This window comes from Dermacentor andersoni, chromosome 3, assembly GCF_023375885.2.
Source record: "Dermacentor andersoni chromosome 3, qqDerAnde1_hic_scaffold, whole genome shotgun sequence".
NCBI classification, from domain to species: Eukaryota; Metazoa; Arthropoda; class Arachnida; order Ixodida; family Ixodidae; genus Dermacentor; species Dermacentor andersoni.
The window spans coordinates 159,339,143-159,357,177 of record NC_092816.1 but is presented as its reverse complement, the minus strand read 5'-3'; the positions used below and the strand labels follow the sequence as shown (position 1 = coordinate 159,357,177).

General features: G+C 46.5%; 2 long non-coding RNA genes across 2 annotated transcripts; one reads left to right on the top strand and one right to left on the bottom strand.

Annotated features, from left to right (window-relative positions):
* The first annotated feature begins 223 nt into the window (after positions 1-223).
* On the top strand, positions 224-1,037 carry LOC140216459 (uncharacterized). Its single transcript, XR_011893141.1, has 3 exons — positions 224-307; positions 369-788; positions 858-1,037. It is a non-coding gene; the product is annotated as an uncharacterized lncRNA (long non-coding RNA).
* Positions 1,038-14,530: 13,493 nt separating this feature from the next.
* On the bottom strand, positions 14,531-15,289 carry LOC129382876 (uncharacterized). Its single transcript, XR_011893140.1, has 3 exons — positions 15,228-15,289; positions 14,996-15,137; positions 14,531-14,902 (listed from the first exon to the last, which is right to left on the bottom strand). It is a non-coding gene; the product is annotated as an uncharacterized lncRNA (long non-coding RNA).
* Between the last annotated feature and the right edge of the window lie 2,746 nt (positions 15,290-18,035).

Below are 18,035 nucleotides of genomic sequence, written 5' to 3'. Positions count from 1 at the left end.
AGTGTTGGAACTGAAGCGCAAAATGACAGCGTCTACGCTTGCAGTGAATAGTTGACGCACGATCGTCGGCCACTGAGCGTGGGTAATCCCTGTAAAGTAGCGGTGGCAGTATGTCGTGTTGATGGTTGCTGTCTCGGAGAGTTCTCCCATAGTACTGCTGAAATTGTTGTCAATGGACGCGCACCAGACGATGTATGCCTGGTCATCGCGACTGTGATGCTTCGAGAGAACTTGCAACTCGAATCGCCTCTAGTACCACACCGACAACTGTATCGTCTGCTGCGTCGACGAAATATGACATTCAACGGTAAGTCGCGGCGTTGAACAGACGGCAGTGATGTTGACTGCGCATAATAATCTTTATGCAGGCCCACAAGTTCAAGAAGAGTGTACTGCAAAGCGTTTATTCATGATGCTGAATAAAAGAGTCCAGTGGCGGTCTGTACGTTTTCCTGAATATTTTCTACCCCTCTGCAGTCAAGCTTCCAGACGACAGTGTTTGTCCATCACAGCGCCATGGCACCACGGGACATTGGCCCTCACATAAACCATCGGCAACAGGAAATTATAATCAACTTTATGGAACGAAATCCCCGCTTAGTTAAATCATCAGGAGATCTGGACCCAAAATTCACAGCTCAAAGAAAAAAGGAAATGTGGGAGGAGCTCGCCAATTTGCTAAACGATGCCGGCCCTCCCACAAAGCCCGTGGTGCACTGGCGTTACTGGTGGAATAGATTTGTAAGTCGGGCCAGGGCGGACGCAGGAAACCTCTCCGCCGAGATGAAGTAAGTAAACCAGGCGTGCATGCGTTACGGTAACCACTGTTTCGAGCGTTTACGCAAACCACATTGCAGGTCTACCGGCGGTGGACTTCTTGGGGGCGCCAAGGGCCGAGTGCTCGCCCTACTCGGCCCTGCAAGCACCGTACCGGCGCGGCCTGCGCCCTTCGTGAGCAGCCACTGCGAAGTGAGAATCTCCCTTGTATATTTGTATTCCTTTAGAAAAGCCAGGATTGGCAGTTAGAAACCTTCACCTGTCCTGTTGCCTTGTTTAACTAAGCAGTAAGGAAGGGCATAATGAGATTTTGTAAATAAAACTAGTAGGCAATAAACAATGCTGGAGCACAAGTTTCCATTACAAATAAGGCCTTGGAGGCAAGCTTTACCTAAATAGAGCAAAGCCTACTGGATTGCACAATATGCTTCACCTTTTGTAACTATTGTGACCAGTGTCTGCATCTCTTAAGCTTAACAATTTGTTTTTTTTCTTAAATGCAGTGTGACTCCCAGCAACCACACACCTCAGCTGTGACTGAGGTGTCACAGCCAGGCGACACCTCAGTCTCTGCAGCCTCAGCACCTCAGCAGCAACCACCATCTGCGAGCACCGGCGTTACAGGAAGAAGGTGTACTGCCAGCCGTAAGTGTGTGGTGTGTGAACGTAATTGCGACCTCACGCCAAAAATGTGTGCATTGAATGTCAACATAGCTGTAATAGTGATATAGAAGTTCCTTGTACTGGTCACTGCAGATGAAAGGCACCTTGCATGTGAGACAAACATGTCAAGTGAAGAAAGGAGACCACACAGAGAAGGTATACTCAAGAGAGGTACTACAACCAACTGATTTTATTGCTGCTTGGTCAGTACCGGTGTACACACAGAGGCACAGCAAGGCAAAAAAGAAAGTAAGCACAAAAACCCTGAGCATGTGTTGGTGGGCTAATTCGTTAAGCATGGTTACAAAGACGGCGCCGAATAAAACAACACACGAAGAAGGGGGACGTGCTGTCTCTAGTCCCCCTTCTTCGTGTGTTGTGTTATTCGGCGCCGTCTTTGTAAACAAAAACCCTGTAGATCACCAAATAAGTTAACGTGGCATTTGCTTGTTGCGTGCACATGTTGACATTTATTTTTCTAGCTAGGAACCTATACCTCATGACACAAGTAAATTACGCAAAGGTTCTGTGTGTACTGTGTGTGCGCAGTGTATGTGTACTGGTTAGTGGTATGTCAAAAAATTGCAGTAAACTTCATAGCGGTGTTGTGATGAAGAGACTACGCAAAACCTATTCTTTTTTTTAATTCGGGACACGATAGATTGAATGTAATGCCCTGAAATAAAAGATGCAATCGTTACAAAAATGAGAAAGGAAGACACACTTTTCACATGTGTCTAATGTTGCTTGACCCCGTCTCCCACGGTGTTATCATACATTACTTACCGATATGGGCAATTATACACGCTTGATAGCAAGTGTTTAAATGCGAAAGGCACGTAAAGTTTATTTGTCCACGTGGCGTATTGGTTAATAGGAAAACTGAAGGCATACAAGGAGCACTTGTTCGGACAGCACTGTAACCTAGTGGAACTGCTTATGAACGCTATACACACAGACACCGAAACAGCACTGAGGAAAAGGTGTGTCAGCAAGGCATGCCATACATTTTTTGCACGTATATTTGCTGTTGCTATCCTGAAGCAGTAAGATGTGCACCTACTTGTAACGATGCATATGTGGTACGTCGTTATGCTGCAATCTCAGAATTTCACACCATGGCAGTGATTTGATAACCTATTCTTTTTGCGTTTTGGGGGATCAACTTTATGGAACAGGACATGTAGTAACGCACCACTGTAAACTTGTTGACCACTAGATGCTTGGTAAAGGTCCAAGCATTCGCATTGACAAGGCAGTTATGTTTGGAAATTTCACCTGGAGCCACACGTGCTTTTTTCATTTCATGTAATTTCCTTACAGACCGCAGAGTAGGAATATTACATAAAGGGCAATAACATTTGAACAAAACAAGCCTGCTCATATGTGAACATGCGGTGCGAGGAGCCCAAGTGGATGTAAAATGCAATTGTGTGAGGCGTCTGAGTAATGCATGTAAGAGTCTTGGTCATTAGTGGGTATGTTATACGCTATGCGTGTGCTTGAGGCAACTTCATGTTTCACCTACTCTCAGCTGTGCAGCAGATTGTTTAGCTTTCAGCTTTAATTGGAGTGGTGAAGAGTCGAACAAACTGAACGCATACTTCATGGATACTCTGTTATTGAATGTTAACGCTACGTATGTTGTACATAATAAGTGCAAATGGATGTTGTATGGTTCAGGTAGTTTGGATATTTAGTAATGAGGCAATACATGAATAAAGAATTTGTCCAGAAAGGTTTTTAACTGTGAGCAGAACAAAGGCCACTGTGAAAAACCGCTTCGAATGTATGTAGTATTATTGGTGGGCAGACAAACCTAACGCATGGGAGATGCCCACAAAAAGGTAACAAAAATTGAATGAAGGCAACAACTACAGCACACTGTGAATGTACACCTGCATGCTATGTATTCGTTGAATGTTTGAAAAAATATTGCACACTTTCAGTCATGCATGTGCGATTACCTAGTGGCTTGCTAACAAAGCTCGCCTATGCATGAAGCTAGGAGTGTATTCTAGGGGGCCAATGTCACTTCTGTTAACTGGCAGAGCTTCATATGGAAAAGTAATTTTGGACAACTTGCACAAATCTAAAGTGAAATTGTCAAGACTGAAATGCAACAAATGTAATTATGCAAATGCCATGTCACACAACACATACATACAGTCCAGCCAAATGAATACTTGCATGACATCATGTGATGTGGTTGCTGGCTGAGCACTCGTGAATGGCTGTTTCTCTCTACGAGGGGTACAGAAAAGAAAGATTAAAAAAGAACGAGAAACTTCCTATGTACCTGAACTGTGCATGCTATTATCGACTGCTGGGGAATAGGATTTTGTGGGAAGTCGATATATTACAAGAAACGTTAAATGCACAATGCAAACACTGCAATCCACATAAAAGAAACGATGAGCTGCATTAGTTGCGTGGCTGTAAAAGGAACTGTAATTTCCATTTTAACACGTTTCTATAACGATTCCAAGGTTTATGCTCCTCATGTGAGACCATGAAGTATTCGTGTTTCAGGTATGAAATGTATGCACAGTCAAGTACAACGTGAAACCTGGTGCAGATGAATACTTGTATTACGTTTTGCTAATGCTGCCATAATTGCACTGCTCTTCCTTAAACAGCATAGTTACATTTTTTTTAGTCGCACAGCTTAGAAGCTAGTGTGCTCCTGAAAATATGCAGGGCCTCCAAGAGCTACATCAAGAGGCCGCTTGCTGCAGCAGGCTGTGGGGGACACCGCGAAAAGGGTCACCCTCGCAGCTGCGCGAAATGAGCTAGCCGAAAAATTATTGGAGGAGTCCCGCAAGGTGAGATGGCAGTGCTGATAGAGTGTGTACGTGTAATTCAACCCGAGCGAATGAATTTTTGCCGCAGCCGAGTGCAGATGTGTAGTTGGTGAATAGAAATGAAAACAGGGAAAAAGTTCCTACAATTTAGCATGTTAAGCAAACTAGTAACTCAAATGCAGAGACACAAGGAATGTATGTTACGAATGTATGAATCTTCAATATGTACGTAACATTTGACATGAGAAGTATTCACTATTGTCTAGGGGATTCTGGAATGTGTTGCGCTTTTCTAGACGGTATGAACATAACCTAATGTGCAAAACAAAGTTGCGCATCACAAGCAAGTTTATGCCCAGAAAAGTGGATTGAAGTCTTGTAACAAGCAGCTTGTAGTGCTGAGGCAGCCGTAATACTTTTTGTCACATGTAGTGCTGTTCAATACATTGTTATTCATGTACGCATAGCTAGCATAAAATGTACTGATTTCTGCAATACAAAGTGATGAACCCTTTCATTGTTGTTTTCCTTTCGGGCATGAAACACCCCCAGCGGTTTTTCTTGCTCAGATATTGCAAACGAAATGCCAGTTTCTTTTTGTTTGTGCAGAAAGAAAAAAATATGATGCCACCTACAATGGCAAATGCTCCCTTTCTGTGGTCCTCAAATCACTGTCACACAAAAGCAATGTCAAAGAAACGCAGAAACACATCAGTGCGTCTACAGCACTGAAAGGGTTCAGGTGATAGCTTATCAGGACCTCACGGCCTCCAGTATGAGTTTTATACACACTTCTGTAATCAGTTGAAAAGCACTGTGATGCAGCTACATGTCATTTGCCAGACATATGGATAAGTGTAGCGTATCGAAACAGGGCGATGTTTATGTGAATTTTAGACACCTCATAATTTTCACCAACTACCCCCCCCCTCCCCATGACCCCCTTTGGCATGGCAGAGAACCTTTTGTTATGAATAGCAATGTTGCACTTGCAACGGCCAAAATGCGAGATACTTTCTCCTGGCGTCAGGGGCCACATCATGCCTGTGACAACAGCAGTCTATCTAGTGGTTGTGCTTCCAAACATTGAAGCGTTATTACTGGCACATTCATTTAGAAAACATGTACATTTGACAGAAAATGCAAGATGTGCAATTGGAACAACACAAAACTGTTTTAACTAGCTGTTAGTTGCATACCAATGTGTGCATAAGCAACCCCACATATCACAATGTTACTTTGAAATTGAGTGCATTCGTTGCTTACCTATCGTCACAAGATAGGCACACTCTTAAGTGTGGTAACATAGCATTGTTTTACACTGCACATTTGTCATTCTGTGGTGGTGACCTAACATGTATTGTACATGTGACATTTCATTGATGTTTGCCTGCTTGCAGCGTTTTCTTGGGTCTTGTACTCTGACCATGCAGTCCTGCTTGTATATGCACTCTGTGAACTTTTCCCGGGTCAAGCATTCTGTTGCCAGTGGCCCCAGAGAAATGTACCAACGCAGTTATACTGTGTCTCGTTTCAAATGCTCTCAAAAAATTTTGCTCTGCTCGCAAATGCGTCAAGATGCCATGCATATAGCTGAACATCTGTACCCAAGCATGCTTTTCATTCATCTATAACGACCGCTATAACTGTGCTGTAACCACACATCTGGCAATATCTGAATCTCATGTGAGAGTCCATATGGTTAAGCAGCCATTGTCGTTTGCTTTGTACCACTTCATCTTTTTATTATGTTATTTGTGACGTTACATGTGTCCGTAGCAGCACACAGCACATTTAAAAGATTTATGTCAATTATGATGACAGAAATCAGCATGGAGCGACATATGGTTGCATCAGAAAGTTTTACAAACATGGCGTTGACAAGAACTGAAAAAAAACGGCAATGCTACATAACAAGAGAGACGGACGACCAGCACATGACAATGCCAGGTACAGCTGTAGTTTTTATGAAACGAGACATCCAAGCGCGTTGCTAGTAAGGCAAATGAATAGCACCAACAATATCAATACAAATAAACATGTCAGTTGCAAAGCAGTGACGGGGCAATTAGTAACATATATGAATCATTACAAACCGCACACTGTTCATGAATAAGTCCATTACAACGCATCACTGTTACCTGTAGAAATACGAGGAAATTACATGACATCTGACTATCAATGCAATACATGCTTGCAGGTTTCGCAGAGAACTTGGCTAGCACAGGAACATGCATTCCATTTTAATTGTGGATCGAGAGCTATAGTGCAGTAGCAGAAATAGTTGCACCAAAACCTACAGGCAAAAGGTGCATAGTACAGAGCAGCCAAACGAAGCTACAAAAGCTTTGTTTCGCAGAACAGGCTTGCATATGTCCTGCGTCGTGAGGTTGACTTTACATAGAGTGCATTGTTCACTTGTCTATGTATCTAACAATCAGACATGTTGCAGTGCCTACCCAACATTTCCCCCTCAGAAAACAATACGTTGGTACGTCCTTGCAGTGATGCAAGCAGTACCGAGATTGAGAGTGCACACATGCAAGTAGGAGTCACATTAGGCAAGCACTAGCAAGTTGACGTGATGTGCTGCCATTGCGACACTTCACCCAAATGCGGATGCAAACATCATTGGGCAACGTCACCATGGCGAAACAGCACTGGATGAAATCTATACAAGAGCAAGGTTGCGCCCAACCTACCACTAGGCATGCAGCCCATTCTTGCAGTATGTGAAACCAGCTGTCATTCTGCTGACCCAGAGGCACAGGCCAGACTTGCATGCCTGTCAAGTCATACCTGCACCACGACAGATGATCAGTCGCCGAGACGCTATGCAAACGCTGCATTAGCCTGTCCAGGCTGGGACGTAATTGACAAATTAATCACATGCGAATTGCCACCTGTACAAAAAGCAGTTTTGTGCCGGTGGAGGCTACCCATGTTCACTTACAATACATGGTTCAAGTGACAGCCCCACTAATGGTTCATTAGATTGTCTACACGTTTCGCATGCCTGGCTTTGACCCAACCATACTCTTGTGTTCCCAGTGCAATTGCATCCAGTGCTGCTTCACATTACCAGTTATCCTCACATATTCTTGTCGTCGTGATGGCAGCAGTACATTTGATTAGAAGCGAGGCTGAATGAGTGCTGCTGCATGCTGGCAGAGTGAAAATAGTAGCCTCGTTCTGTCCGTTACATTTTCGCAAGGTTTAATGACAGCACGTTTGTTAGGCGGATGTGTACGAAAGAGCCCAAGTTTGGATGAATGTGTCGGTGCTAGTGGCATTGCATGGCCATGTGTTTTGCCGTCGAAGACGACCGCATGTTCAGCAAAACTCTGCCTTTCACAGTAACATGTGTAGAAGCATTGCTGATGAAAGATTTTTATTGCAACAAACTGCTGAGCTGCAGGCGCTCAACGACCAGGTTGGCAGGCTGGCCGACGCAGTGGAGCGGCAGGCAGACGCCCTGGAACGGCAGCTGAGGCCAATTTCGGAGTTGGCCACAGTCATGGCCTCATTTATTGCAAATTATACGCCACAAGTTTAGTATTGATTTCCAACTAATGTGTATGTATTAAAACTTCTTAAAAATACCAGCATATGTTTCAAGGTTTACTAGTAATGTAGTGTGGCAATGTCACAGGTGAAACTGCCCCAAATAATTTTTCAGCAATTCTTGGAGCAAGTAACATTGCGTGTTAGAGCAGTCTGGAGCAGACATAATTGTATTTTGGATCAATTTGGGGCAGAAAATATTCACTTTGATGCAGTTTGGAGCAGGCCAATGTCAATTTTGGTGGAATAATGGAATTTACAGGGCACTTCGAAAGCACATAGGTACATTAAAGACCAACACGAAAACAACATTACAGTATGTAAAGAGGCCGCATTGTGCATGTTTTTCTGCAGAAAGGCAAGAGCATTGGTGGCACTATGATCTAACTACACATTCCCGTGCCAAAGCTGATAACTGCAATGTTATTAAATCATGTGGCGCAATCAACGCGGTCACACAGCTTCTAGTTCACGATATGTCACTGCAGTCGCAGAGAGCCGCGACCAACTCCGGGCTGGTGAAACTTCCAGCTATTCCAATCTTTTTACCGCAATAGCAATTATATGGACACTGTAGGCGCATTTGTGCCGTCGCTGTAGCCGTGATGTTCCAGATTAATTCCAGGGGCGATAACGACGTCGCCGTGTACTGTAAAGTATGTGCGAGTCAAAGCGTGTGAGGATGGGTCGACGATGCCATTTGACAAACTCAACATTTAATGAAGTACATTCTAATTACAACCTCCCAAGTGTCCGTACATGCGCCGGCCACTTGCAGGAAGCGCTGAAAAGTCCGCTGTTGTGAGCGCAAAAATTCATGTGGGAGGCACGTTGGCTAGGTGTGCAGCATGTGAACAGCTGTTCCCCCCCTTTTTTTTACATAGAATTCGCCCCCTGTTCATGGCACAATCCTCTCCACATTTTTGTTTTTGGCGCAGTACGGAACAGGAATTCGCCTTTTTGTCAAGATGGTGCAATTGACAAAGGAGTTCCAGCTTTGCAATTATGTTGTGAGGTACCATGCACTTCCAGTGCTTTTCAAGTATGGATAGGCACCGCACAACTTTGTTGTGCCATTGGAGTAAAGAAAAAAGCCGATTTTTAAACTATTTCTTGCACCCTCACTGCCAACACAACATCACGTATACTTCGTGTAGATTACACAAATGCATGCCAAAGCTATGAATTACATGCATTAGTAGTTTACGTCCGAGCCGCTAACTGCTGTCAACATTTCTTCCTACGCTCATGCTGAAAGGAAATACTAATAAAGTGTTACGCACGCACACTTCTTTGCAGTACATACGAGCATAACATGTCGGAAAAGTAAACCACTCCTCGATGATGGGACACAAATGTGTGTCCGCCTCAGACAGCGGAAAAATCTCGTCATGTTAATGACTTCCAGCATAAATAAATCTCGATGTGTGTCACAATGTAACACACGTAGGAAACTAAAGGGAACATGATGAATATGGCCAATCATTCAAAGATGACAAATTCTATTAAAAGAATTGTCGCACGAGACCATTTGAGCAAGCACAGTAACAGCACAGCCCACATAGCATGTCTTCCAGTGCATACAGAACAACAAACTGTTGCCACAAAAGTTTGAGTGCGTTCCTTTACAGCTTATGCTATCGAAACCTAAACTGTATGTTGAATAATTCACATGGACATAAAGGAGGTGGAAACTACGGCCTGGCATATGAACTGCATGCATTTTTGGTTTCGGTCATGAGTGAACATGACCTCGTAGGAGCACATGGAAATACACGGTAATAAGAAGCTTGTCTTTGTCAGCCATGCAACAAAAATCGCACTTTCTCAGTCACAACAATACAGGTGACACATTGAGATACACATGATAATGCAACATAGCTCGAAACATATCATTCAACCAAATGAGGTGACCAGCGAATTGTGAAACGCACCTAAAAACAAAAAACTTCGTATGATCAGCCCCACATTGCTTTTAGCACAATGCTTAGTTTCCGTTGTAAATTTATTTTCAAAGTTGTGCAACACAAAAGAAGGGAATGAAATGTAAATTTTGTCAGCCACTCAAACGAGGAACAATTGCGGAAGTTGCACTTTTTAACATGAACCGCATAGTTCGAGTTCGCAAAGGTGTTGCAAATATGCTGTCAATTTAATATTGTACATCATAAAGCGTACTGAATGTGCAGCAATGCTACGTAAGCTTTTCCGCGTTTGAAGATCATTGTTGGGTGTCATTCACATTCAGGTACATATAATCGTGTTATGTTACACGTTTCACGTCGTGGCGACCTTCTTTCAGTCAAGCTTTCCGAAATTACCTGTTAGCGGATTTGTAGTAAACTTTGCCCCTATGTTACTCACAGGTACCATTTTTCTTGTAATACCGCAATTTTTATTTCTCTTGAAGGTTCAACACATTTCAATGCGATTGCTGTGACGGTGATGTTAGGCAAGCGACTTGTACAGTTAGGATACACTTTAAATGGAACCTCCGGTGTTTAAGTGCATTAGGATGTTTTAATATCCAAATGCCGTTGACATTACTGTTACCAGTGGAATGGCATAATTGGCATAGAAGCTCATCCGTAATTTTAAATTGCGAATAAACCTTCGATTGCTCATACAGAGTCAGCACTGCAGGATCGATATTTTTTTTGCCCACTGTGCAAGGCAGCTGACATGCCCAAACACAACACCGTGTGCTGCAGGTAGACGAAGAAAAGCATCGGTTGTGACGTATCTCAAAATGATGATTGCTGGCCATCGACTCGTGCGAAAGGGTCCTAGCTTCGACGTTTGTGGTCTAAGTGGTCGTGTAGTGTACGACATCACAAACACGGGACGCCAAGTGCAGAGTTATACATCCGTGGGCATGGCCCGGGAGCATGCAACCAATATTTGAGGTTCGTGATAAGGAAAACTAATTCATGTTTAGTCACATCGTTTGGCATGAACAATAAGAGTACAAACGGGAATGTATACTCAAAATTTCAATTTAAAGGTCAGTGGACATAGAAAAATTTCCCAAGTTGCCCTTTCAGTGACCATTTTCAGTTGGCTATGAGATGGACCTTCCTATTAGATATATGGTAGAGGCTACAAAATGCTTCAACTATTTAAAGAAAATGTAGTACACAACACTTTCACATGTTTAGAAACTTCTGCAACATTGTAGGTTAGGAAAGTATTACACATTCAGCTCGAAGTGACGCTTTTGTGTTAGAAGAAGCAATCACGTGAGATTACATCCATAAAAAAATACTGCTCCTCCACATACGGTGAAGGTATGAGTCCCACTTTCATTGAGCAAAAATTGTTCTTGCAGTCTCCATGCATTACAATTGCTTCATGCAAACCTTTCGTCTATGTTTTTGAAGAAAGCTGTTGCTCCTCAAAAATTAGCAATTGCACACTACATGGCTCATACCAACACTTGCAATAGACCTCCTTGCTCAACAGTGGTGCAACAGAGTTGATACCAAGTTGAGAAGATTCTGTCAAGGGAAATGCGAGACTGGACCCACTACCACGTCACTGCTATGATACTAACGGAATTTCAGAAGGCCGACAGTACAGCAACCATTGAACGACAGTTCTGGATGAAGCATTATTGACAACAAAGAAACCACATGATGCACACCATGGTGTGGTGATGACGGCATTACGACCACTGCACGTCAACCATGAAATGTTGAAGCTGTGTAGGAAATATGATGACAATGGCCTAACACACACAGCGAGATGACATGATGATGGAATACATGAACCTGGTATGCTGACAAAAACAGGATGACAATGGTGTCATCATGAGATCAAAGCCAATGATGGAGATGGTATTGTGCAATTCTGACTCAGAGATGCGGGCACAATGAATGCAACGGCATGACTGATGTAGGGTAGCAAAGTGGACTCAGTCTGGTTAAATACCCTGCCTTTCCTTCTTCCCTTTCTCTCTCTCTGTCTCATGAAATAATGACAGCTGATTTCACGGTACGACGACAACGGCATAGGCAGCAGCACGATATGCAATGGAAAGGTGGTGAGAGTGATACTGAAAATGACACAAATACGATGAAGCGACACGAAAGAAATCACAACAGCATTAGGGGGATGAAGTAATGGCAACATCGCAACTGCATGCTATAATGCCATTATGCTATGATGCTGGAATGTTGTAATGATGTGCAACCATTCTTACTACTCTTCTTTTCTCACTGTTCATGCAAGACGCACGGTGCATTACATTCATGTACTGCCAACAGAAAGCGAGAACACCACAGCTACACATACCCACACTGCACGACACACAGCCACACAGGTGTTGCGTCTCAGAGGCAGTAAACTGCTAGCTGCAGGCAAAACACAGCACACAAGCAAAACTGCGAGTACGTGTACCCACACTGCACGCCACACAGCCACACAGGTGTCGCGTCTCAGAGGCAGTAAACTGCTAGCTGCAGGCAAAACACAGCACACAAGCAAAACTGCGAGTACGTGTACCCACACTGCACGCCACACAGCCACACAGGTGTCGCGTCTCAGAGGCAGTAAACTGCTAGCTGCAGGCAAAACACAGCACACAAGCAAAACTGCGAGTACGTGTACCCACACTGCACGCCACACAGCCACACAGGTGTCGCGTCTCAGAGGCAGTAAACTGCTAGCTGCAGGCAAAACACAGCACACAAGCAAAACTACGAGTACGTGTACCCACACTGCACGACACACAGGTGTTGCGTCTCAGAGGCAGTAAACTGCTAGCTGCAGGCAAAACACAGCACACAAGCAAAACTGCGAGTACGTGTACCCACACTGCACGCCACACAGCCACACAGGTGTCGCGTCTCAGAGGCAGTAAACTGCTAGCTGCAGGCAAAACACAGCACACAAGCAAAACTACGAGTACGTGTACCCACACTGCACGCCACACAGGTGTTGCGTCTCAGAGGCAGTAAACTGCTAGCTGCAGGCAAAACACAGCACACAAGCAAAACTGCGAGTACGTGTACCCACACTGCACGACACACAGGTGTTGCGTCTCAGAGGCAGTAAACTGCTAGCTGCAGGCAAAACACTGCACACAAGCAAAACTGCGAGTACGTGTACCCACACTGCACGCCACACAGCCACACAGGTGTCGCGTCTCAGAGGCAGTAAACTGCTAGCTGCAGGCAAAACACAGCACACAAGCAAAACTACGAGTACGTGTACCCACACTGCACGCCACACAGCCACACAGGTGTCGCGTCTCAGAGGTAGTAAACTGCTAGCTGCAGGCAAAACACAGCACACAAGCAAAACTGCGAGTACGTGTACCCACACTGCACGCCACACAGCCACACAGGTGTCGCGTCTCAGAGGCAGTAAACTGCTAGCTGCAGGCAAAACGCAGCACACAAGCAAAACTACGAGTACGTGTACCCACACTGCACGACACACAGGTGTTGCGTCTCAGAGGCAGTAAACTGCTAGCTGCAGGCAAAACACAGCACACAAGCAAAACTGCGAGTACGTGTACCCACACTGCACGACACACAGGTGTTGCGTCTCAGAGGCAGTAAACTGCTTGCTGCAGGCAAAACACAGCACACAAGCAAAACTGCGAGTACGTGTACCCACACTGCACGACACACAGGTGTTGCGTCTCAGAGGCAGTAAACTGCTAGCTGCAGGCAAAACATAGCACACAAGCAAAACTGCGAGTACGTGTACCCACACTGCACGCCACACAGCCACACAGGTGTCGCGTCTCAGAGGCACTAAACTGCTAGCTGCAGGCAAAACACAGCACACAAGCAAAACTACGAGTACGTGTACCCACACTGCACGACACACAGGTGTTGCGTCTCAGAGGCAGTAAACTGCTAGCTGCAGGCAAAACACAGCACACAAGGAAAACTGCGAGTACGTGTACCCACACTGCACGACACACAGACACACAGGTGTCGCGTCTCAGAGGCAGTAAACTGCTAGCTGCAGGCAAAACACAGCACACAAGCAAAACTGCGAGTACGTGTACCCACACTGCACGACACACAGACACACAGGTGTCGCGTCTCAGAGGCAGTAAACTGCTAGCTGCAGGCAAAACACAGCACACAAGGAAAACTGCGAGTACGTGTACCCACACTGCACGAGACACAGACACACAGGTGTCGCGTCTCAGAGGCAGTAAACTGCTAGCTGCAGGCAAAACACAGCACACAAGGAAAACTGCGAGTACGTGTACCCACACTGCACGACACACAGACACACAGGTGTCGCGTCTCAGAGGCAGTAAACTGCTAGCTGCAGGCAAAACACAGCACACAAGGAAAACTGCGAGTACGTGTACCCACACTGCACGACACACAGCCACACAGGTGTCGCGTCTCAGAGGCAGTAAACTGCTAGCTGCAGGCAAAACACAGCACACAAGCAAAACTGCGAGTACGTGTACCCACACTGCACGCCACACAGGTGTCGCGTCTCAGAGGCAGTAAACTGCTTGCTGCAGCCCAAACACAGTCAATGAGAAAAATTGGGCGTTACTGTAGTCCCACCACACGGAGCACAGTGACGCATATGTGGCGCCGTGCCGGAAGTAAGCTCATTGTACATAACTTTCTAGCTGTCCAGTGCGTGACGTTGCGCTCGACGGCGAGCTCGCTGAATGTGCAGCAAATGTGCATTGCGGCTGATGCCATACAGTGCAATTTGCCTGTCCTGTGTGGCCTTTCCCCTTGCGTACAGCGTTCTGCCGCCACGGGTCGGACCGCCGTCATCACTTGGCAAGACGTCTTCCTGGTCGTCGTCGTCATCCTCACCGGCAATGTTGCTGTCGTCGTCAAGAAGCGGCTCGCTGGCGTCGAGACATAAGTTATGCAGCGCTGCACAAGCCGCGACAATCTTTTCCGCGACAGCGGGGCAGTACTGCAGCGCACGATAACGCTGCAAGCAGCGGAACCGACTCTTCATAAGGCCGATGCAGCGCTCCACCACAGACCTCATCGACGCGTGAGCTTGATTAAAACGGCCCTCCGGAGACGATAGCGCGGGATGTCCCGGAACCGGCGTGATGAGCCACGGCTCCAGTGGGTATGCACTGTCGCCTGCAGAATAAATGTAGCGCAGTAATTGCGCCGAATTCATTACAGACATTGGCTGTGGTTCACAAGCGCGTTTATATGCATTTCTGTACTCACCAAGGAGAAACTCTCCTCTGTGGACGATCTGGGTGTCGGCGAAAATGCTCCGAAGGGCTGAGCCACGCCATACGTATGCGTCGTGACACGAGCCGGCGAAGCGAGGGTCGATTGCCAGCACTCGCATGTTCGAGTCGCACACCTGTGAATTGCAGTATATCAGTAAATTAAGTCGCTGTCGCGAGTTGGGATTTTGTATATATCATGATTACATTAGGTAGAGCGTGCTTACCACCATGGTGTTCAGCGCGTAGTATCCCTTCCGACACCAGTACGTCTGCTTCTCGGCTGGGGGTAGGTCCGGGCCGGCTATAGCGATGTAGGTGCCGTCCACGCATCCTACGACGTCAGAGATGTTGCCGCTCCGCAAGAAACCTTGCTTGACGAGCGCTATCTCCGATCTCGTACGCGGAAACGACACCCAGCGCTGTTCGGTGCCGACACGGACGATTGCTTCCGATACCGCGCGAGCGCTGCGGCTGACAGACGGCTGGGAAAGCGATACGGTGGCTTCGCTACCGACAGCCGTTTGGAAGCCACCGGTAGCATAAAACCGAAGGGCGCAAATCACCTGATCTTGAACGGTGAGCCCTTCTCTCTCGCGCGCCAGGTCGTCCGATAACTGCTCGCACAGCCACATCGCCGTCGTTTTCGAAAGGCGAAAGTGCCTCCGAAAAGACTCGTCGGACATGGCGAACGGGTCCCGTTGTTCTCGAAGTCGCCTCTCTCCTCCGTTATCAAAGAGCAAAAAAAGCAGGCTCGCATCCATCGTAGTGCTGCGGTCTACTCCAAACAAAGGAATCGCAGAGAGATCCGTTGATGCGCGGTGACTGTTTGAATCACGTGTACGCGCCGAAGCATGTTCAGTTATCACACAAAACGTGAAGAGTAAGTGCAACACCACTGACGTCAACCTGACGTTTCATAAAGGAACCGGAAGCTAGGAGCGCCGGTCGTCATCGTCATTCGTAGGCCTACAGCCAATCAGCGGCGGCCGAAGTGGACAGTCCACTAGGTGGACTCTTGCAGAATAGCCCCCGTGTAATCTTTGATAGTTATAACAAAACGGACGTGCGGCGTTAATAGCGCATTAAGTAAGGCAGGGCATTTTAGATTGCCGTTGTCATTATTAAGTAAGCACTTTCGCATCCGTTTAGCGGAAAAAATTCTGGTAGAAAACATCCAGTTTTGAATATTGTGGACGGAGCGATGCGCCTTCAGATAACTTCACTCTGTAAACATTTCCCAGCTATTTAAAAATGCAGTCAGGCGTACTTGAGAGTATATCGCGATATCACAGTTCTTCAGTCATCTATCAGTTCAGAAACTAGCTCTTCCAGTTCGATTATCAATATACGCGAGCATCCGTCAATTATTACAGGCAAAAGGATGTCCTGACTAATTCTAGAAATTTCTTCACACAATTACCTACAAAGTCTAGTTTAGTTCAAACAACCGTGTCAGGGCCAACGATGGCGCATCACCATAAGCTGCAACTTGGCGAAGTAGCAAAAATCACGGGATGATTATGTCTATCATATTAGAAAAGTAGTCTATCTGTGTTGTTCTGGAATAACCTGCCATGTACAAGCGAAAATCATTACGTCCACAAAACTAGGCTAAAGAAGCTTCCTGGGACAAAAAGGAGTCCCCGAAAATGCCGTTTGGGTGCCAGCGCAGTCCATGTTTGTCCATGGATTCGACAACATTCACCGCCATGGAGAATCCGAGTCCTCCGTAGAACATAGCTTTGGTCCCGTCCCGACAGGGGCGGAGTAATGGCACCCACAGCTACCTTCACTGCGCCACTTGCAGCATCGTATAAGAGGTACCGCAGTTCGTAGTTGACCACGTAGCTCAAGACGTCGATATTGGCACTCGTGCGGTACGTATCAGTGGCAGACCGACTCGATTGGGTCCAATATTCTGCAAACGGCAATTCGGTGCTCGGAAAAGCCGCGGACATGCGGTCGAGTGCCTCGTTCTCCAGGAAATGCTCTGGGGGCCACAGCTGCAGGCGTGTCGAAGCCAGCTTCACGGCGGCAAGTTGTCGGTTCTCGGCATCCAGCCAGTCTGTGGCGTTGACCAATGCGCTGGCGGTTGTAACCAGGTGGTCGAAGATTGCAGAGATGACGGCGCGTTCCTGTCTTGAGAAACGCGACACAGAGGTGAGAGCAACCACCAGGAGTCGGTAGGCGGTCTCGACAAAACGTTCGCAGAAGTATGGCCGGTAAACTATGACGCCTTGGTCGCACCGGTACTTCAGCAGCTGCAAATCCACTGCCGGTGCCAGGAGCTGCACCCAAGACCACGCAATCAGGGACCGCAGCTGGGTGTCCGTGTACGAGGCCATCACGGCCGCCATGGTCTGGAAGAAGTTTTTGTCGGCTATGAGAATTTGGTCGTTCGATTCCATCTCAGGCTGAAGCTCTAATTGCTTTAATGCCCGTAGCCACTGCTTCGAGTCCAGAGGCGGAGTGTAGAATGCAATCTTGGCGATTGGCACCAGTATTTGTTCGACTGCAAGTGGACGCATGGCGAATAGGGGTCTTCTAAAGACGTCCCCTTCCAACATCATAGTTGTCTCTATGAGCGTCTGGTTTATCGTCACGTCCTTGTCATAGGTTCCCTTGAGGATGTAGAAGAACGCAGCCGAGTACTTGGCGTATCCGCCGGTATTTTTGATCGTGAGATGATGGTGGTACATTAGCGGTATAAGTGGGCCTGGATCTAAAGACAAACGCCAATTCGGTGCGGGTCCCAAGCGCAGTAGTCTCAATTGAAAGAAGAGTGAAACCTGCCACTTGAACGCGAGCGTTATCAGTACATCGAGGGCGCTGGTGTCACTTGACTCTGGCTCTTCCGGCCACGACAGTCAACACTCCTTTAGGAACTTCCAGAAGATATCCACGTTCGAGCCGTATTGTTTACTGTCGCCCATGCATGTGGCGTACATGACTAGCGGCTTGTGGTCAACCGGAATTATCTTGGCGCCTTCTCTCAGAATATTTTCGAACAGTGGGAACCAAGATTTCCGTAC